Genomic DNA, 21,927 nt, shown 5'->3' with positions numbered 1-21,927 from the left:
GCTGAGCAGGCCCGCAGGTCCGAATGGCCTCCTCTTGCTCCTGTTTTCTATGTTTTTATGCACTGCTTCGTCAAAGGTGCCACATTCCAGAAGTTAAGGTAATAGGTCTGAAAAACAAATTCCAAAACCCTGCTCAATCAAGGCCATGGAATTCTCTCAAGATTCTGTTCAAATTTAAACCTGAATTGATTACCTGGTCAGTCACCTGCATTGGTTCATGTTACATTGACAATGCCTGACACATTTGGCTACCTGACAGCATTATGCTATCAAATCAATTTTAAAATCCTTTGGGATTCCCCAAGGGCTTAAAAGATGCTGGATGAATGCAAGTTCCTTTGCCAATAAAAATGTAAAATGAGTTTTAGATTAATTTGGAGTGTCTGTCTACAACTTAATGAAGAAAATGGTCAGCAAGCACTGCACATTTCAGGCATTGGATGCTATATTACCCTTAGGGCATGATGTCTTCATAACTTCTGAAAGGTCTCCATGAAGGATGGTTCAATATAATTCATTTTATTAGGCAATCCCAAGTGTAGCGTTGTCATTGCAAAATCATGTCAAACTCCCCTGGCCATTATCTTCAGCACTACTGAACACACACGAGATATCACAGCAGACAGGAGGAGGCACAATGCTGGGTTCAATATTTTTGTTTTCACACTTAAGAAGTTGACTTTCAAAGCACCAGTCCGCACCATAGAAAAAAAAATTCACTTAACACAGCACCTTTCAAAAAGCAGAACCAGAATCCCTGTGGATAAATGGATCACCAGCTGTGGCACTGAATGACATAGGGACTTGGCAGGAACCTGATTCAGGCTCTGGTCTGTACAGTTATCTCAGCCAAGGCAGCATTTCAGACATTTCTATTGGCCTTAGTGTTCCAGAAGAGAGACATAGATTTCTTACCCTTGATCCAATCAATGTACTGGAAGACTTGTGCTCAAATGTGATTTTTAAATAATTCAGAAACACTCACTGCCTAAATTCACACATGAACGAATGGTCCAGAAGAACACAGGGAGTAGGAGCTGGAGTCAGCTACTTGGCCCTCAGAGCCTCCCCCAACATTCAATAAGATCATGCCTGATCTGCAGACTCAATCCACCTTCCCACTATGTCCACATATTCCTTACTTTAGGGGTTGGTTTAGCACAGGGCTAAATAGCTGCTTTTAAAGCAGACCAAGCAGCGCGGGTTCAATTCCTGTACCAGCCTCCCCGAACAAGTGCTGGAATGTGGCGACTAGGGGCTTTTCACAATAACTTCATTTCAAGCCTACTTGTGACAATAAGTGATTTTCATTTTTCATTTCAATTTCCTTTCATACCCAAAATCTTACCATCCATCTGATGATGGACTGCAAGTTTGCCGTGACCAATGAATCGCTATCTCGAAAAACAGGTCTCTAATACCATAGGCTTTTCAGGAGGTCACTATCCTTGTTCTGAGCAGTGACAGAAACAAAAGAATTGCCGCCCCCAATCTGTGGCACTCCCCCAATATCAATGTGACTATTGACCAGAGTAGATTGGAAATCTCTAACAAGTCAAATAGGAGTGAAAACAACACTGAATTGCGACAGAGAACATTTGGTCAAGGAGCTCACATGACTAGGGATAGCACTGGATCAGAGTTAGTAAACAAGCAGAAAACTGTGCAGGAGTTCACCAGCCGAGAACAACCTGGCAGCAGCAATCACAGGTTGGCAGAAGTTAAAGTTGCTTCACTGATGGAAAAGAACTGACTTTAGAAAATACAGAATTCACATGAGACGAGCAATCAGCTAAAGAAAATGGTTTGGAGACGAGGAAAGTGTGCAGAATACCATCCACACATAGGCATCCCATTAACAGTGAAAGAAAGGTCAAAACAGAACACGTGAAGAGAATAAGGCTCAGCAAACAGACTGCTCCTAATGTATAAAATCAAGAGTTCCATAGTGAACCAAGACAAGTGAAGAGATGACAAACAAGACATTTAGAAACTGATCAGGAAAGCAGAGAGCATTAGAAGTGTCAAACAATACTATAAACATATTTGCAGGAAGCAAGTCAAAAAGGAAATGGTGAATTCATTGAAGGATCCTAAGAGGTGGCATGATATCAAGTTACTAATAGATGGCAAATATGCTGAACATTTTCATTAACAGAGGTTATCCTGAGCTGTGTCCCCAGTAAAGGCAACACATTTCCTGTGAGGGGGAAGGCACCACCAATGTAAATAGAAAATTTAGATAATGCAGTTACTGAAAGTCTACAGGGCATTCCAGGATAGCAAATGTGACAGTTTGTATGTGCTTTATACAAGACTATTCTAGCAAGTACTTAGACCTAAACTGTGTGTGATCCCTCAGGAGGTCAAGACGACAGGTTCAAAATAGTAAAAGATAACGTGAAGAATAAAAGACAAATGAAGAATCTAGAGCTAGGGGCAGTAATCTCAGGATAAAGGCTCAACCATTTCCGGCTGATGTGATGAGGGATTTCTTCATCAAAAGGGTCTTTATCCCAGGGAGCAGTGGATGCGAGTGGCTGAGTATAGTGAAGATTAAGATAAAAAGAATGACAGCCTCTCAGCACGGTAGCATAGTGGTTAGCACAGTTGCTTCACAGCTCCAGGGCCCCAGGTTCGATTCCTGGCTTGGGTCACTGTCTGTGTGGAGTCTGCACGTTCTCCCCATGTCTGCGTCAGTTTCCTCCGGGTGCTCCGATTTCCTCCCACAGGCCAAAGATGTGCAGGATAGGTAGATTGGCCATGCTAAATTACCTTTAGTGTCCAAAAAGGTTAAGTGGGTTTACTAGGTTGTGGGGATAGGGTGGAGGTGTGGGCTTGAGTAGGGTGCTCTTTCCAAGAGCCGGTGCAGACTCGATGGGCCAAATGGCCTCCTTCTGCACTGTAAATTCTATGATGATTCTCAGGGAAATCAAGGGATATGGGGATAGGATGGGAAAGTGGATTTGAAGTAGATCAGTCATGATAACAGTGCAGCAGGTACAAAGGGGCATATGACCTCCTTTTGACCCTATTTTTTACATTATGACTGATTACTGGGGGAATGATCTTCATTTTCGACATTTGGAATAGACTGTGGGGCAGAGCAATGGAGGGAATATCCCTGGAATGGTTTAGAAAATAATTAAATGCAGCAATGGGGAAAAAATGTTGATAATGGTTCTGAAACAATTAATTCATATATGACAAAAAACTTACAAATCCAAAATAATTTTGTGAATGAATTATTAATTTTTTCAGACTTGTTTTTCCTGCATAACAAAATATATATACATTTCAGGGAAGAATAACCGAGAATTAGGATAGAACTTCCTTTTTATGTTTCCTTGTGCCTGTGTGTATGTTTTTAACACACATGCACACACAACAGCAAGACCAACGGATGGGAGATTAGTGCACACACAGGGCAAAATCTCCATTTGAATGTTGTTCTATTGGAACTACCTACTTTACTGAAATTTGAAGTATGTTGTGTGATCTTAGACATATACCACAAACAGTCCAACAGTTAAATTATATGCGTGTCCTAGCACAATGAAGTTGTTCTTCCATTTTGCACTTTAACATATGAAGAACTCATAGTGGTTAAAGACCCACCTCTTATAGGTATAATGGAAAGAGCAATTTAAGGTGAAGCAATAAATGTCACACACATACTAGATTAAGAGCAATTTTTAACATGTTGTTGCTAATACACTCCTAACATTGTATTCAATTCAAAGAACATGACAACTTTGTCCACACTGAAGCATGGATTGAAATGCCTTGTTCAGAATTTACTCCTCAAACTGTTCTGTTTAAAAAATAATGTGGGGCGAAATTCTCCGGAAACGGCGCGATGTCTGCCGACTGGCGCCCAAAACGGCGCAAATCAGATGGGCATCGCGCCGCCCCAAAGGTGCGGAATGCTCCGCATCTTTGGGGGCCGAGCCCCAACCTTGAGGGGCTAGGTCGGCGGCGGACGAATTTCCGCCCCGCCAGCTGGCGGAAAAGGCCTTTGGTACCCCGCCAGCTGGCGCGGAAATGACATCTCGGGGCGGCGCATGCGCGGGAGCGTCAGCGGCCGCTGACAGCTTCCCACGCATGCGCAGTGGAGGGAGTCTCTTCTGCCTCCGCCATGGTGGAGACCGTGGCGGAGGCGGAAGGGAAAGAGTGCCCCCACAGCACAGGCCCGCCAGCGGATCGGTGGGCCCCGATCGCGGGCCAGGCCACCGTGGGGGCACCCCCCGGGGCCAGATCGCGCCGCCTTGTCCCGCCGGTAAGGTAGGTGGTTTAATTTACGCCGGCGGGACAGGCATTTTAGCGGCGGGACTTCGGCCCATCCGGGCCGGAGAATCGAGCGGGGGGGCCCACCAACCGGCACGGCACGATTCCCGCCCCCGCCGAATCTCTGGTGCCGGAGACTTCGGCAACCGGCGGGGGCGGGATTCACGCCAGCCCCCGGCGATTCTCCGACCCGGCAGGGGGTCGGAGAATCTCGCCCGTGGCCTTTAAATTTTTCCTTTGGATGATTCCATATAAACCTTCGACTCATTCACCTGACATTCCTCTGCCTGCTAGATTAGCCAGGCTTTAACCAGTTTTATAATGAAATGAGTTAACACCTTCTTTAAAATAGCATAAGAGAAATTCAAGGAATAAATTGAGTGCTTGTAGACAATAACGCAAATTCCAGATCATTTGCTTTTGAGATGGAGGGTTACACGAGGGAGATATCAGGAAATTGGATCCAGAAATGAGATTGAAGATGTAGCAGGCAATTTAGTTGTTGAACAGACTGAGGGAAAAGAATTGCAGCACGGATTTAGAGGCCATACCTGGCCAAATTACGTTGTCTCAATCAGAGTTCAGCTTGTTAGTGTGAATACACAGGGTGCCCCAAATCCATTGTCCTTCGGGACACTCCTGTCTGACCAGCCATTGGCCCATCAGAGTCTGATGGTCTCTTTGTCTGTCAATGGGAGGTTAGTTGCATATCAATAGCATGGCCCTGTTCTTTTGTATAAACAGGAGAGTGAGAGCATGTGAGAGAGCACGAGAGAGAATCCTGTTTTGAACAGGTACAGGGAGGTGAGGGAGATCATGAAAGTTGCCACTGAAGCAGGCTTTGGAAAAGGGTTCAGAACAAATTTCCTTTACAGAAGAAAAATTGCTTCATAAATGCAAGTATCACCTTTGCCAGCCTGTTAATTGGAACAAGAGCTGCATGTTCATAATGTGCTGTTTAATGGTAACTAGTGTGTTAAGATTAAGAAACTGCATGTAATCTGTTAGTGATAGAGTTAAAGTTTAAAAGTTTAAATATTGTTTTTTTACTTTTGTTTTAATAAAGTTTGTTTATAAAATAACCAAGACCTATTTCTTATACTATTACCCCTGGAACAAATCAATCTTTCCACACCGCCTTAAAACTTTAAAAAAGTTATGGTTCTGGTCCAGTCTCTGAGCCACTGTTGGAACCTGGCCAGTCGACCGTAACAAGATCACACATCCCACTTTTTTAGAACACCCCATCAGCTTTTCCAATCACCCTAGGTTCCCGACAATCTGAATCCAAACCAATGATTGAGCAGGATTGAGAGCAAAAACTACATGTTACAAAAATATCATTCATAGAAATGTATATGTTGACCATTAAATCCTCGAAAAAAATCATTCCAAAATTGGGGGATTAATTTATACACCAAATATATGCAAAACCATGATTTGGCATCAAGACAAATAGGGTCATTCATAGAATCTACAGTGCAGAAGGAGGCCATTCGGCCCATCGAGTCTGCACCGGCTCTTGGAAAGAGCACCCTACCCAAGGTCAACACCTCCACCCTATCCTCATAACCCAGTAACCCCACCCAACACTAAGGGCAATTTTGGACACTAAGGGCAATTTATCATGGCCAATCCACCTAACCTGCACATCTTTGGACTGTGGGAGGAAACCGGAGCACCCGGAGGAAACCCACGCACACACAGGGAGGATGTGCAGACTCCACACAGACAGTGACCCAAGCCGGAATCGAACCTGGGACCCTGGAGCTGTGAAGCAATTGTGCTATCCACAATGCTACCATGCTGCCCTCATCTAGTACATCGGGACAACTCATAGGCTGTGATTTATGATAATTAGACAACGATGACAGCAAGGCAATACATCAGAAATTTAGAAGACATGACAAGAAAGGAAAATGCGTGGTCAATCGCCTCAGGCCTAAATTCAAATAATTGCCTTCACACTCATGTATCCACTTTTTTTTTTAAAAGCTTTAGAATTTTTGGCAGACTGTTTTACTCCTTCCTCGTTAATTTGCTTTTTTTTAAACTTAAAGTGCCCAATTCTTTTTTCCCCCAATTAAGGGAGATTTAGCATGGCCAATCCACCTACCCTGCACATCTTTGGGTTGTGGGGGTGAGAGCCACGTAGATATGGGGAGAATGTGCAAACACCACATGGACAGTGACCAGGGGCTGGGATCGAACTCAGGTCCTCGGTGCCATGAGGCAGCAGTCACTGTGCTGCCACTGCGACACTGTGCTGCCCACTTCCTCGTTAATTTGGATCTTTCTTTAAAATAAAATGGCAAGTGGCCAGAAAGTTATTCACAGCACCAACAGCCACTACACTTGATGTAGTTAATTTCTAAAGGCACCTGCATGTAGACAAAAATCAATAATTGTGATATTATCAGTTTCACTACCTGAAACTCATTAGAAAATTATTCATAATCACAAATGGATAGGATTTCACAGCGGATGGATGTAGTTTTGTGATGTTCTCTGTTTTTTTTGTCTGTTTGTCTTGAATGCATAGTGTTGAACAAAGAACGTCAAGCTAAGTAAATTAACAAAGCTGATTTATTAACACTACTTAAATAAGATTTGGATACATTCCTAAAGGATAAGGTTGCTAAAATAAACTATGCCAACTCGAACTGCAGTACTCTCAAATACACAAGCACTCTATCACACGTTTAAACACCTTAGAACATAGAACATACAGTGCTGAAGGAAGCCATTCGGCCCATCGAGTCTGCACCGACCCACCTATGCCCTCACTTCCACCCTATCCCCGTAACCCAATAACCCCTCCTAACCTGCTTTTGGACACGATGGGCATTTAGCATGGCCAATCCACCTAACCTGCACGTCTTTCGACTGTGGGAGGAAACCGGAGCACCCGGAGGAAACCCACGCACACACGGGGAGAACGTGCAGACTCCGCGCAGACAGTGACGCAGTGGGGAATCGAACGTGGGACCCTGGTGCTGTGAAGCCACAGTGTTATCCACTTGTGCTACCGTGCTGCCCAGAGGTTACAGAGGAGATAATCGGATGTAAATTATTGCATATTTTCAACTCATACAAAATTTAGTAGTGAGCGGGAACTGCCAGTGTGTTTCCCTACGGTCGGCCCGACGAGGCCATCACAAGTATCCAATGTCAATTAGGGCAATTAATGGTGCCCCACAGGCTTCACGACAGAAATGCCTGCCTGCACGGCGCTCGGCAGCTCCCTGCCAATGAGGGGCAACAGCACTTAAGCCGATCTCAGACAGCAAACCCCATACTGCAAGCAGCCATTCCACCACACAGCCCAGCTCCACGGTTTGTTGACGCCGACCTGGCCCGACTGTTGGACGCGGTGGAGTCCAGACAGGGGGCGAAATTCTCCTACCCGCCCCGCCACATTTCTGCCCCGACCGGCTGGCGGGAGTCTCCGTAACGCCGGCCGGTCAATGGGGTTTCCCATTGTGGGGCAGCCCCACGCCGTCGGGAAACCCCCGGGCGCCGGCAAAACGGAGACTCCCGCCGGCGGAGAATGACGCCCAGGATACCTTGTTGCCCCTAAGGGGTCGGAATGTCAGCCGCAGGTCAGCCAGTACCGCCTGGGAGGCAGTGGCAGTGGTCGTCAGCACAGGAAGTGTCACCAGGAGGTCTGCCACCCAGTGCCGCAAGAAGCTCAACGACTTCCACCGAGCCGAGTGAGTTAGCATCGGCCACCTGGTACTGGTTGCCATCCCTGCCACCCCCCCAATGGAGCTGTGGTTGGCACCGCACCAGCACAATACCATGCCTGTGCCCGAGCACACCCTAAAACCCACCTGCGCACCCTCACATGCTAAGCCCGTGCCCAAACCTGACCCCTGCAATAGCTCCCTCCACCACCCCCTCACCCCAGATGCATGAAGCGTGTGGCTCACCATGCCCACTCTCTGTCCCCGCTGGAGGAGTTGTCCCACACAGACAGGAAAGGGCCAGGACGGGCGGCAGGGTGCCAGACATCAGAATCCTCACCCCGATGAGGAACGGGCCTTGGAGACTGTGGGGGTGGTCAAGGACCGATTGGTCAATGTTGCCTGGAATGGAGAGTAGGTCTTACGAGGAAAGGTTGAGGGTGCTAGGCCTTTTCTCATTAGAACGGAGAAGGATGAGGGGCGACTTGATAGAGGTTTATAAGATGATCAGGGGAATAGATAGAGTAGACAGTCAGAGACTTTTTCCCCGGGTGGAACAAACCATTACGAGGGGACATAAATTTAAGGTGAAAGGTGGAAGATATAGGAGGGATATCAGAGGTAGGTTCTTTACCCAGAGAGTAGTGGGGGCATGGAATGCACTGCCTGTCGAAGTAGTTGAGTCAGAAACATTAGGGACCTTCAAGCAGCTATTGGATAGGTACATGGATTACGGTAAAATGATATAGTGTAGATTTATTTGTTCTTAAGGGCAGCACGGTAGCATTGTGGATAGCACAATTGCTTCACAGCTCCAGGGTCCCAGGTTCGATTCCGGCTTGGATCACTGTCTGTGCGGAGTCTGCACATCCTCCCCGTGTCTGCGTGGGTTTCTTCCGGGTGCTCCGGTTTCCTCCCACAGTCCAAAGATGTGCAGGTTAGGTGGATTGGCCATGATAAATTGCCCTTAGTGTCCAAAATTGCCCTTGGTGTTGGGTGGAGGTGTTGAGTTTGGGTAGGGGGCTCTTTCCAAGAGCCGGTGCAGACTCAAAGGGCCGAATGGCCTCCTTCTGCACTGTAAATTCAATGATAATCTATGATTAATCTAGGACAAAGGTTCGGCACAACATCGTGGGCCGAAGGGCCTGTTCTGTGCTGTATTTTCTATGTTCTATGTCATGGGCATCGTGATTGGTCTGCGCAGCAGAGGTGAGGAACCACCGGATCCCACCCAGGTGATGTGACACACGTGAGATGCTGCAGTGCGGATGAACATTGGGGAGTCCCTGCAGAGCATGGCCCGTTGTAGCATCGCTGAGGGCATCGACACCATGATGCAGACAAATGAGAGCTGTCAGGATTGGCAGAGCCAGATCACGCAGCAGCCTCTGCAGCTCAATGCAGCTGCCCCGCCATCCCAAGCTGACAGCCGGGCACTACGGGCACCGACCAGCAGGAAGGAGCGCTGGTGACCGACCCGGAGCCGCCCTACAGGGAGACAACGGCAGCCACCAGCTCCTCTGAGCCAAGCCCACCCCTCCTGATAATGGCGCGTCTTGAGATCAGCGGCTGGAACAGGGTGGCAGAATGAGGCATGTGCCACTGGCAATTTGGCCCTGGCCCTCCGGCCCCAGACCATACAGAGGACGCCCGCCAGGGGCATCAAAGGCCAGAGGGCTCGGTAATTAGCAGGCTTCCTCCACCTCTGATCTGCATCCTGGGGTCATACCTGGAATAGTGGCAGAGCATGAAATGCTACGAAGATTGAAAGGGTACTGGAAGGGGGGCACCATCAGTAGGTAGCGACAGTTAAGGTCACGACAGTACACCATTAAAACACGTTACACCCGAGACATGTGAAGCCTCTGTCATGGTATTCCGTACTGGGGGCCGGCCTGCTTCCCCCTCCCCAAATTGCCCTCCCCCAGCCCCCCCCAAGCACAATAGTCCTAGATCCGAGACGTCCCGTCAATGCACACCATGTCAGAGGCACAGCAGACAGACAGGAGTCAGACAATGTCACAGATTGAAGAGCACCAGAGCTCATCTCGCAGCGGGTTATCATCACCCTCATGCCTTATATATTGAACCGCTAACAGTGCCGACAGAGGCCCTGGAGTGATGTAACAGCCCTTGGAGGGTGGAACAGGGGGATTACCAGGGTGATGGGAGGAGGATCGGTGCATGGGTAGGAGAGGTGATTCGGGTGTGGGGTGTGGGGGAATGGTGGGTGGGATGGGAAAATGGGGTGAAATGATGCATGAAGCCACGTCCTATGAGGAGCGGGTGAGAATGAGGGCCTCCTTGGTCCACCTGTCATGCCAGATCCTCGACGCCACCTGTTCTCTTAAAAGACATTTAGATTTTAATGCCTTAAATTTGGATATTTTATGCAGTTCGATACACTGCTCAATGACAGCCCAGGTGGCCACATGAGCCTTGTTATATCGGGTCTCCGTATTGGTCACCAGCCTTCACACTGGCGTCATTAGCCAAGTCCTAAGTGGGTACCCCTTATCACACAGGAGCCAACCAGTCATCCTAGGGTGTCCCTCGAAGATGTCGAGATCTCTGACTGCCCCAGAATGTAGATGTCTTGGACACCCGCGCATGATCTTCAGGTGGTAGTCGCACACAAATTGGATATTCAGGGAATTAAACCCCTTCCTGTCGATGGAGGGAGCGTCAGACCACCTGGTGTGCACATCGTGAATGCGTGCCATCTATTACCCCTTAGACCAAGGGGCATCCCGGCAATGGTGAAGAATCCTGCTGCCCAGGCATCTTGATGAGCTTGGTCCAGGTCAAAGTTTATATAGTCGGCTGCCCGAGCAAACAGGACACCCATGATTTTATGGATGTACTTGTGGGCTGTTGTTTGGGATATGCCGTACATCTCCCTGCTCGAGCCCTGGAATGAACCAGAGACATGTGTTCAGGGCTGCGGTGACCTTGATGGCCACTGGGAGAGGGGGTATCCTTCTCCTTCTCCACGTGGTGCCAAGTTCGCAAGGACATGGCACAGGTGCTGCACTGTCTCCATGTTGAGGCGCAGCCTCCTGCTGAACACGCTTTCCGACATCGCGGTGAACAACCAGCGACGGCTGTACACCTCGGGCCCTCGGCGGCCTCCCCTCTTGGTCCCTCCCTGGCCTGATGGGCGGCCGGGTCCTCAGGATGTGGGGTGGGCTCCTGCACATGCACCTCGAGCCTCTGTTGACGCTGCCGCCGCCTTCTCTGGCATCTGGCTGCCTGGACTGCGGCCGCCACCCTAAGGGTAACTGCTGCAGGGTTCACAATATCATCTCTACCATGATGTCTGTAAGGAATTGGTGAGACCAGCAATCAGTTATGGCTTCCACCCTAGTACCCTCTAATCCCCTAAGCCTCCCCACCCTTACACTCCCTACCAGCTTTCAGGTTGCCAGCCAATGAGTCGCATGTGCTGGCGGACCCCCACCCTGCACACGCACCCCCAGCAGGGTCCACTGGGCATGGACCCCAGACCCCCGCCAGGAAAGCACTGGGGCCGGGCTTGGATGCCCGTCCCCCCAAATCCTCACCCTCTGGTCGTGGGGGTATCCCCAATGCTGAGGCCCAGCTCTTGAGTGTTCAATTGTTTTCAGGCTCCAGTGTCCAGGCCTCGCAGTCTGGTTGGGATGCTAGGCTGCTATACCCACCTGCGACGTGGCACATCTACCCACGGAAATCCAACTGAGAGCTGTTGAGTGCTTACATTACTAACATTGTCAATGCCCATTCCATCAGAAATTGCACCTGTAAACTTGTTACATTGCAATTCCATTCCCTCACCAGCAATGTCACCATTTCATAATGGGAGTTTGCAAAGTAAGAAGTTAACAGGGGACAGACCCAAGGACCTAGAAACTGTGGAAAAATAACGGTGAGTTCACAACACCCAACCGTTAGTAAAAACATTGGAGAAAGCAAAGGCTCTGATGAGGAATAGGCACAGGTCACAAGCCACAAACTGCTAAATGATTTTACTGCTCCACTGTTGGCCTCAAAAGAAAAACAAGATCTAGCTGTTAACAACCTCATGAGTTTTAAGAAACTGCGGCAAATACAATTACAAAAAGTAACAGTGATACCTGATGTCACAAAGCCTGACAATGACGTAATTTATGATCCACACATGGAGCTCAATCTTGGAAGGACCAAATTAAAACTGTGGAGTTTCACTCTCTTTGGAGACACGATAGTTAATGGAGAAGAACTAAAAACAGAAAATACTGGACAACCTCAGCAGGCCAGCTTTGACAAAAGAGTCATCCAGACTAGAAACATTAGGCGCGATTCAGCAACCACGTTGCACCCAGAGAGAAGCTGGACGCGACAGGTCAATCCCGGAAGAGCCCCAATCGGGCTTCACGCTGGGCTAAAAGTCACCCAGCTCGCCCAGCCTAGCGCGATCTTTATCACGCCCTCGCTGTGAGGCCTCAACCGGACGCCAATTTATATTAAATTATTTTCCCTAGACTCCCCCCCACCCCCAATCCATCCAATCACTCGGTGTTGAATATAACTCAGATTCACACAACTTCCTTCCTCTGTCGTTCACTTGGTTTCTTTCCCTCTCCTTCAATTTTATTGGTTAAGGAAATAGACCACTGGACCCAGTATTCATGAGGTCCCAGTTGGACTATCGACCTCACCACCCCGTTATTAACTTTTATTTCCAACAATTTGTGGTACATGCAGGGCAAGGGGAAAGTCCAATTAACTGCACTGGCAACAAATGCCACTTCTGAGCTAGGATTTTTAATATTAACTAACATAACTTCACTATTTCCATCAAACCCAGTCATAACTAAAATATTAGCCAGTAAAATGTTATGAAGGTGTGTTTCCCTTTATTAACTCCATCACTCTCACCCACTTTAGTACCACAGTGTCACAGTATAACCAATGTGCAGGCCTGGATTTTGTGATCAGTGACGAAGCAAGGGCTTGGAGAAAGCTTCCCACAATAATCCAGCAATCGCCATGGTGGGGATTTTCCCTTTCCCGATGACAATTTAAATCTGGTGCAAAGTCAAGGGGATCTGCAGGAATTCAGCGGCAGTGATGTCAGCAAGCAGGTCAGCAACCAATCAAACGGAGGTATTAACACATTGCAAACCAAGACGTTAGAACACTTTAAATCCTTCACTATTTGCTGGGAGCAAATAAATGGATGATTGTACTAAGATAGAAGTTAAAATAAAGATAGACTGGGTCAAAATCCTGGAACTCCCACCCCGACAGCACCATGGGTGTACCTACCACAGGACTGCAGCAGTTGAAGAAGACAGCTCACCAGCACCTTCTCGAGGGCAATTAGTGACGGGCAATAAATGCTCTCCTTGCCAGTGGGCCCGCATCCCATGATCTGGCATTTCAGATATATAAAATTAGCTTTTCTGGGCCAGTGAGAGTAATTAGCAGCAATTAGGAAGTTAATACACCATTAAAACCCCAGTTACACTCATAGTGCACCTTTTTCAGTGTTTTTTACAGCAATACCAATCGTGTTTAAGTGGAAGCTCTCATCAATTCTGGATTGCAGTGGGGATACAATAACTGTCTTTGAGAACATCTACTATGCACCTTCTGGAAAAGGGTGCATGTGTCTGAACGCCCAGAGTTCATAGAATGTCTACAGTGCAGAAAGAGGCCATTCGGCCCATCGAGTCTGTACCGACCCTCCGAAAGAGCACCCTACCTAGGCCCACCCTGCCCTTGCCCCTGTAACCTAACGTGCACATCCCTGGACACTACAGGGCAATTTATTATGGCAAATCCACCTAACCTGCACATCTTTGGACTGTGGGAGGAAACCAGAGTACCCGGAGGAAACCCACGCAGACACGGGGAGAACATGCAAGCTCCACAAAGAGGCCGGAATTCAACCCAGGTCCTTGGTGCAGTGAGGCAGCAGTGCTAACCATGGTGCCACCATGCTGCCCGTTGCTGTCAGTTTCAGTGGAGTAATGGCAGCAAATGTAACCATTTTACGATTATTACTATAGCAAAATCCTGGCCATAAGTGTTAACAGAAGGAAATTGTGTTGATAAATGTTTGGAGTTAAAAGCTCAGGGTCTCTAAATATTCATCAATTAATGGCACCAGAACATTTAACTGAAATCTTTTCCAAGCTTGTAAATCCCTATTATATATTGATCATTCTATAGATTTTTATTATAACTATTTAATCAGCCTTTCTCCAAAAATATTACATTGGTACATTATCCTGATGTTGTAAATGAGCTGATCTCGTGTCAGCTGATTAATAGCCCATGCTAAATCTATATTTGGGCTGCAGGATAACGACTTTATTACCAACAGTTTGGTGTTGATATGAAGCAAGAGCTGTAAAGCCATTCCCAAAAGGCAATTTCCTGCTGCTTTCACTTCATCAGGCTACAAAAAACACAAAGTTTAAAAGCTTCCCTGTGAACCAATGAAGAAAAAGTGAGTTTGAAAGCTCTCTCTTAAAGTTACAATGCGGAAAGCGAGTGCATTTCAATAAATGTATTTTTGTGAAGTTCACCAAGTGTTCACAAGCAAAAAGAGAGAGTTTCAAATTCACTGGGCAAAGAGTGTCACAAAAGCTGGTGCTACAGGGGTTTGCCAACACCACATCTCTAGGTCATGCCTACGGTAGTGCCTAAAGCAGTGCAATGCCTTTGTTCCCTTTGAGTAAAATTACACATTCTCACCTTTTGTGTGTTCAACACTGGGAATTTATTGAGCCTCTTTAATATAGGAAACATCCCATGATCTTTGGAATTTTTACAGTGCAGAAGAAGGCCATTCGGCCCATCTAGTCTGCATCAGCCCTTGGAAAGAGCACCCTACCCAAGCACATACCTCCACCTCCACCCTATCCCCGTAACCCCACCTAACCATTTTTGGACACTAAGGGCAATTTAGCATGGCCAGATTAATGTTTCATGACAGCACGGTGACACAGTGGTTAGCACTGCTGCCTCACAACACCAGAGACCCGGGTTCAATACCAACCTCGGGTGACTGTGTAGAGTTTGCACGTTCGCCCCGTGTCTGCGTGGGTTTCCTCCGGGTGCTCCGGTTTCCTCCCACAGTCCAAAGATGTGCAGGTTAGGTGGATTGGCCATGCTAAATTGCCTCTAAGTGTCTAGAGGTTAAGTGGGGTTACTGGGATTGGTATAGGTTACAGGCCAAGGTAGGGTGCTCTTTCAGAGGGTCGGTGCAGATTTGATGGGTCTCCTTCTGCCCTGTAGGGATTCTATGACAAACAAATTTGGAGCAGTGGTACTAGAACTAGCTGGGAGCAAGGTTTAACAGGTATATTTTGAGAAGCTTTTTTTTCCGAAAGAAGTGAGAAAGAAGTGAGCAAGAAGTGAGCAAGGCTGTGAGTAAATCAGACAAAGTGTGAGGCAAACAGCATTCAAGAGAAAAACTCCTCCAACAAAAAGCATTTGCCAATGATGGTGATATTGAGGAGGGAGGTTGAATAGAATAACCTCCAGCTAAGCTGGCATAGGATAGACACAAGGTTGTAGGCAGTTAGAGGTAGGCTAGGGAAACGTAGTGGAGGAATCCGTTGATGGGGACAAGGATTCTGAACACATTGCTGGGAAGTTGGGTGGTGGGCTTGAAGACAAGGAACCAATGGAGGTCATAAGGCTAAAGATAAGGAGCATGGGACAGGACGTGAGCAGCAGAACTTTTCAGAAACTGCAATTTGTGGAGATTGGGATTGGGAGATGTTCAGAAGTAACAAACAATGAGTGTTTCAATGGCATTACCCGTAACAGCCTTCCCAAACAGGCGCCGGAATGTGGCGACCAGGGGCTTTTCACAGTAACTTCATTTGAAGCCTACTTGTGACAATAAGCGATTTTCATTTCATTTTCATTTCATTTTCATATGGTGGGGCACTTGTCTGCTGCAGACAAAATAAATGGTCTTGGTGATGGATTTGATAGGGGGGTTTGAAGCTCAGCTTTGGGTCAAAGAGGACATAAACGTTGTGTGATAGCACTGGAGAGGATGCAGAGGAGATTCATCAGGACGTTGCCTGGGCTGGAAAGTTTTAGTTACGAAGAGAGATTGGATAGGCTTTGGTTGTTTTCCATGGAGCAGAGGAGATTGAGGGGGGATATAATTGAGATGTATAAAATTATGAGGGGCACAGATAGAGTAGACAGGAAGAAGTGTTTCCCCTTGAGTGGAGGGATCAATGAGCAGGGGCACAGATTTAAGTTAAGAGGCAGGTGGCTAGAGGAGGTGTGAGGGGAAACCTTTTCATCCAGAGGGTAGTGTGAATCTGGAACTCACTGCCTGAAAGGGTGGTGGAGGCACAAATCCTCTTAACATTTAAGAAGTATTTAGATGCACACTTGTGATGCCAAGACATACAAGGCTATGGGCCAAGTGCTGGAAAATGGGATGAGAATAGTTAGGTGGTTGTTTTTGACTGGCACAGACATGATGGGCCAAATTGCTGAATCCTCTGTGCTATAGGCCTCTATGACATTTCATTTCAACACAAGGGAATGGGTGCCCAGAAGGGTGGCGTTGGTGGTAAGGATCCAGTTTTTGGTAAGAGGACGACAATTATATCCGACAACTGTTCTTACATTTCAGTGCTCACTTCCAATCTAGAACCCATCAAAATAAATGCACAGGGAATTATGTGGAGTGAAATGATAAACACACTTCTATGTTTGCTACAAAATATTTCACATCGGAAGCTGACCCTTCAAAGTTTATTCTGCATCACTTCAATGAGCCAACATTTTGTTTCCCATCCAAGTTATTATTAACAGCAAAAAAGGCTTTAAAGAGATCCCGATAGGGATCACTGAAACCTGTGGGAAATTAGCTGTCAACTTAATAGGTGTTAAGTATCAGGGTTTCAGGTGACGCGGCAGGAAAAAGTCTGAAGAGAAAGTAATCGGAAGGGCAGCGAGATGTTCACGCATTGAGAATCTCATGGAATGGGTTTGCCTTTAGAATATAGGAGCTGAGGTGTCACTCTGAGCCATTTGGAACCTGAATGTTTCTGCTTCATTTACCAGAATAGGTTTATAAAGGGCATCGACCTGTACTGTACCTTCAAACGATCTGTGCTTCTGTGAAGGACAAATTGCCGGCGATTTAATACTGGTCTGCATACATTTAGGTTTCAGTCCTCATTACAGCACTAAATGCTGCAAAGTCCCTTTCCCAGACATTCATCAATTCCAGGTAATCGTCAAGTTTAAATCCAATTAGTGATTTCAACACCCAGCATGCCTCAAGGATCAGGAGTCTCAGGAGACAGATATATCTGCAATTAAAAAGAAAATTTGGCTTTAAAAGGAAAGGACTCAGGAAATACAAAACAAGGAACAGATCTTCATATCACACCGTCGCCTCTGTTCATTTAGGCCTTACAACGGGATGCCGAATGCACGCCTACACACTTCCCTCACCCCACAACATTTTAGAGGGAGCTCGAACACCCTCCCACCACAACAAGCAAGAGGCTCTTCACTCTCCAATGCTTCGCCTCTATCCCATTCGGCACCTTCTCTGCTTTAAATGCAGCAACTAAGGATGGCCAGTGACTGAATAGAGAAATGGTGAGTCTGTGATGCTCAGTGCTGCACAGGACGATTCACGTTATAATGTGGAGGCAGTTAGAGGTACAGTTACAATGTCAGAAGGCAGACATGGTTACAAAGAGGATTTGGGCGAAGCAAAACCGTGTTTCCCCTGCGCCGACCTGCATATTTGGAGCAAAGTTTGAAGCCAGTGTAGCCCATCACTACACCTACACCGGTAACTAGAGTGGCAAACGGCACTGCCACACATGGGCATTGCGTGCCACTGCTGTGATGTGCTTCTAAAACGGGCTGTCATTCACGAATCTATTCACATGTGGCTTTGGGCTTCCAAGATCCCCTCAGCCACCCTGAAGTGGTGCGTGTTGGAAATGTTTCCAATCTTCTGAAGGGTATGAATCCTTAAAAAGTGAAATTTCAATCTGACTAAAAGTCCCAAACTGGGGAGGGGGGTTGGCAACAGGAGCGATTGCCAATCCGCGTTGGGGGAAATTTGTGGAGTAAAAGGATTCTGCAGATGAAAGGATTGCACTTGTTGGGCCGGTTCTCTTGGCCGGGCCAGGGCACCTGTGTATGGGGCAGGTTGGGGTCCCGCTGGAGCAGAGGTTTACCAGCATACACCCACTCCTCTCGCAGGCAGCGTTGGGGCTGGAGTTTGTGGGCGCGCCTTGCTGCAAACCATGGAAAACTTTCCCAGCCAAGATCCTGAAACCTTGCGGAAAGGGTCATTTGGACTGGAAAAGTTAGCTCCGTTTCTCTCTCCACAGATGCAGCCAGGCCGGCTGAGCTTATGCAGCACTTTCTGTTTTGATTTGCTGAAACTAGCAACGCGCAGACAACTGGTCACAATATGATGTCAAATCCTGCGACCGTGGGGTTTAAAATGGATAAAAGGATGTGCCCACCCAGATCAACACATCTCTGATTCTCTGCTTTTCCAAGAAATAAAAGCACTTCTGGAATTATTTCATGGTCACGGGGTTAGCTTTTGCAGGCTAAGCATAAATTCTTCGCTAAACACAATTATACAACGCACTAAATTGCTGAATCGGATAAAAAAACTGATGACCCCAATGTGTGTTGCTGTGTACTCCAGCAATTCAGCCCCAGATTTGCACAGCAAATTCTAACGCTTTCAGTCCCCCCGCTTGTTTGGACATCCCAAAGTCAGGATCTGGGGGGGCAGAGTATACCGAAACGTTAGATTCTTTTCACAGGAGCTGGTATCTCTCACTTTCACTCCGCCCGCCTTCACACCTGCCTTTGATGGAATCTCTCTTACAAAAATTTATCTTTTTAAAATGTCTCTTTCCTCCCGGGCAGCAAACGGGCGCCTGCGGTCAAACCTATTCCCAGGTCAGTGCTCTCCTGGCGATCTTGCAAAGAGTGAGAGTGAGAGTGAACCCCCCCAAACACAAACATATTTAAAATTGCGAAGAGTGCGCTCTCCCCCGGAGCAGAGCTTTGATTGACAGCTGATGTTAATTTCATCTCCTGTAACCTACAAAGGCCCCGGCAACAAACCAGAGGGAGGAAGAGAGAGAGAGCCATCAGCGGCTTACAATGAAATGAAAGTACCACCAGCAGCAACTAACAGCTTAGACTGGGGAGGGGGCAATGTGGAAGCCACAGACAATCCACCCTGCCCATGAGATTCCCAGGGAGGATCCTGCACGGGATACATTGGATTAGATACAAAGCGCAAGGGGATACATTAAACATTGAGAGGATGCATCCAGCCCAGTTACAAGATATCCAGCGCCACTCTGTTCTCCTCCGAAAGCCACAGCTCCCCCCCCCCCTTCCCCCCCCTCTTTGTAAAAAGGGGGTCGTTTGGATTGTTTTGGCCCCGGGTGATTTCCCCTCCCCATCTCCGCGGGGCTCCAGTACTTACTTTCTCCAATGGAGGGGTGGTTTTTTTTTTTGTTCCTTTCTTTCCCCTCCCCTCTGGCGTGTCTCAAAGCTAAGATTTCAATCAGTCTCCGCCATGTTTGAGGACTGCGCAGTGAAGAGAGAAAGAGAGAGAGAGAACGAGAGAGAGAGAGAGACCCCCATTTGGATGTGACTCTGAAAGTGCAAACACTGACACTGCACGACCCCTACTGATGAAAGTAAGGAAGCGCCCGCTTAACTGCGGAAAGGACCAGAGAGGCTCCCGCAAACCTGCTCTCACAGGACTCCTCAATCAGAGCCATTTCCCTGCAACTCCAGCACTTTTGGCTGGAGCTTTTGTGCAGGCATCGATTATTCGGTTCTGCCGCCTCCAAGGCGTCATTGTGAGAGAGTCAAAATATCACTTAGACACGCGAATTCCTGCTTCGAGTTGAACTGTGTGTTGTGTAGTTCGAGGAGCCAAATTTAAGTTTCAAATGTCCTTGTGTCGTTGGAAAGTTACCAGGTGAAGTTTCCAGAACAGGGAACATCCACCCAGTTCTGGTATTTTGTATCATCAGGTCGCCGAGAAACTACCCCAAGTGTTTCCAGTAAAATGTTGCTGTATCAAGGACACTTGTCACCTTGACACTGGTAAACGTGCGCGGCCGATTTCTGGCCAGCCGCTTTCCACAAGGACAATTGGATAAATGATCGTGGGATCTTTACGGGTGCGAGCCAGAGCTTGAGTCCCTGCTCTTCAGAGTGGGATTTTGAACCTGAAGACCAGGTACTTCCAACTGTGCAGCATTATATCAGAACTGTATGGGTTCTGTTCGCCTTGATTCAAATGGCAACCAATTGACACATTGACACTTCAATAATTCGCTCGTTCAAATTCAGGACAGATTACACAGGCAGAAGTTGTGAAGAACGTTTGTCGTGGGCAACACAAGTCAGCGAGGGTCTCGCGTTCCCACTCACTGTAATTTCTTCACAAAGAATCATAAACATTCCAGTTGTCAGGACACCTGTCTCAAAATGCAGATTACAGCTAATGGTTCCTATGAAACATCTCCAGTTCAAATATGATTCAAGGGTTAACTGATTTGCTGTAGATATCCAGTATTTTCTGTATTTGTGCACACTTGTCTCTTGTGCACTGATAGTTTGTGCCTTGTGCAATGGAGTCAGGATTCAGACCATCCATTGAGCAAAAACACTCAGCTCCAAGCATCCACTGAAGCAAATGAACCGCGGTTGGCCTGCACTTCACTCGTCTGCCCTGCCCAATTTGAGATGATGTGGAGGTGCAGGCGTTGAACTGGGGTGAGCACAGTAAGAAGTCTCAAAACACCAGGTTAAAGTCCAACAGGTTTATTTGAAATCACAAGCTTTGGGAGAGCTGCTCTTTCCTCAGGTGAACTTAGAACATAGAACGATACAGCGCAGTACAGGCCCTTCGGCCCACGATGTTGCACCGAAACAAAAGCCATCTAACCTACACTATGCCATTATCATCCATATGCTTATCCAAGTGGAGGCAGGTTCACAATCACAGCATGTCTTGACTTGGGCAATGGATGACCATCGGGTCAGAGATAAAACTGTTTTCGTTCAAATGGTGACCTAATTGGTATGTATTTTGCCCTTAATGTTTGCTTTGTTGAGTTTTCATATTAAAAAATATCTAACCAGACTAATTAATTGCGAAGTTTTCCATTTTGAACAAGATCAACTTAATTTATCCCCCATGTTTTCCTGACATAAGAACATAAGAACTAGGAGCAGGAGTAGGCCATCTGGCCCCTCGAGCCTGCTCCACCATTCAATGAGATCATGGCTGATCTTTTGTGGACTCAGCTCCACTTTCCGGCCCAAACACCATAACCCTTTATCCCTTTATTCTTCAAAAAACTATCTATCTTCAAGTACTGACTGAGCAATTATTTCCATTAACTCCCAGTAAATACATAATATATCCAGAATTTGCTATAGAACTTGAAAATTAATGCCATCAAAATTCTACCTGTTCATGTTGCAGATTCCCCAAAACTGAAAATCCAATATTTTGTTTTGTTAAAAGAATATTGGGAAGGCTCAATGTCTGATTAATTTCCATCTCCAGCCAACAATGTACACAATCCAATCGCTAAAATCCAAATCTGACCCAACAAAATGTAAATCCACCTCTTATAATAATAATAATCTTTTATTGTCACAAGTATGAAGTTACTGTGAAAAGGCCCGAGTCGCCACATTCGGCGCCTATTCGGGTAAGCTGGTACAGGAATTGAACCCGTGCTGCTGGCCTTGTTCTGCATTACAAACCAACTGAAACTAGCTCTGCTAAGTCAAACATACTGCAGGTTCTGTACATATAATTACATTGCAGTAAACAGACCTTATCTCCCTGTCCAGATCAATGTACATATGACACTATTGAAATATTGAAACAGGAGTAGGGAGATCGCCTGTTCTACTC

At 46.9% G+C, this 21,927-nt stretch overlaps 1 protein-coding gene across 4 annotated transcripts in view; it reads right to left on the bottom strand.

Annotated features, from left to right (window-relative positions):
- The window catches only part of LOC140411683 (polycomb protein SCMH1-like), a 309,157-nt gene extending 289,496 nt beyond the window's left edge, over positions 1-19,661 (bottom strand). For 2 of the 4 annotated variants that reach the window (XM_072500725.1, XM_072500704.1), the window contains exons 1-2: positions 19,465-19,660; positions 17,078-17,293 (exon numbers count right to left, since the gene is read on the bottom strand). The gene's annotated coding sequence lies outside the window, so the exon portion shown is untranslated. Of the gene's footprint in view, positions 1-17,077; positions 17,294-19,464 lie in introns of all 4 variants that reach the window. The other 2 variants (XM_072500717.1, XM_072500727.1) reach the window with 2 other exon arrangements.
- Positions 19,662-21,927: the final 2,266 nt, after the last annotated feature.

This window comes from Scyliorhinus torazame, chromosome 1 (genome assembly GCF_047496885.1).
Source record: "Scyliorhinus torazame isolate Kashiwa2021f chromosome 1, sScyTor2.1, whole genome shotgun sequence".
Taxonomy (NCBI): Eukaryota; Metazoa; Chordata; class Chondrichthyes; order Carcharhiniformes; family Scyliorhinidae; genus Scyliorhinus; species Scyliorhinus torazame.
This window is presented reverse-complemented; position numbering and strand designations above follow the sequence as displayed.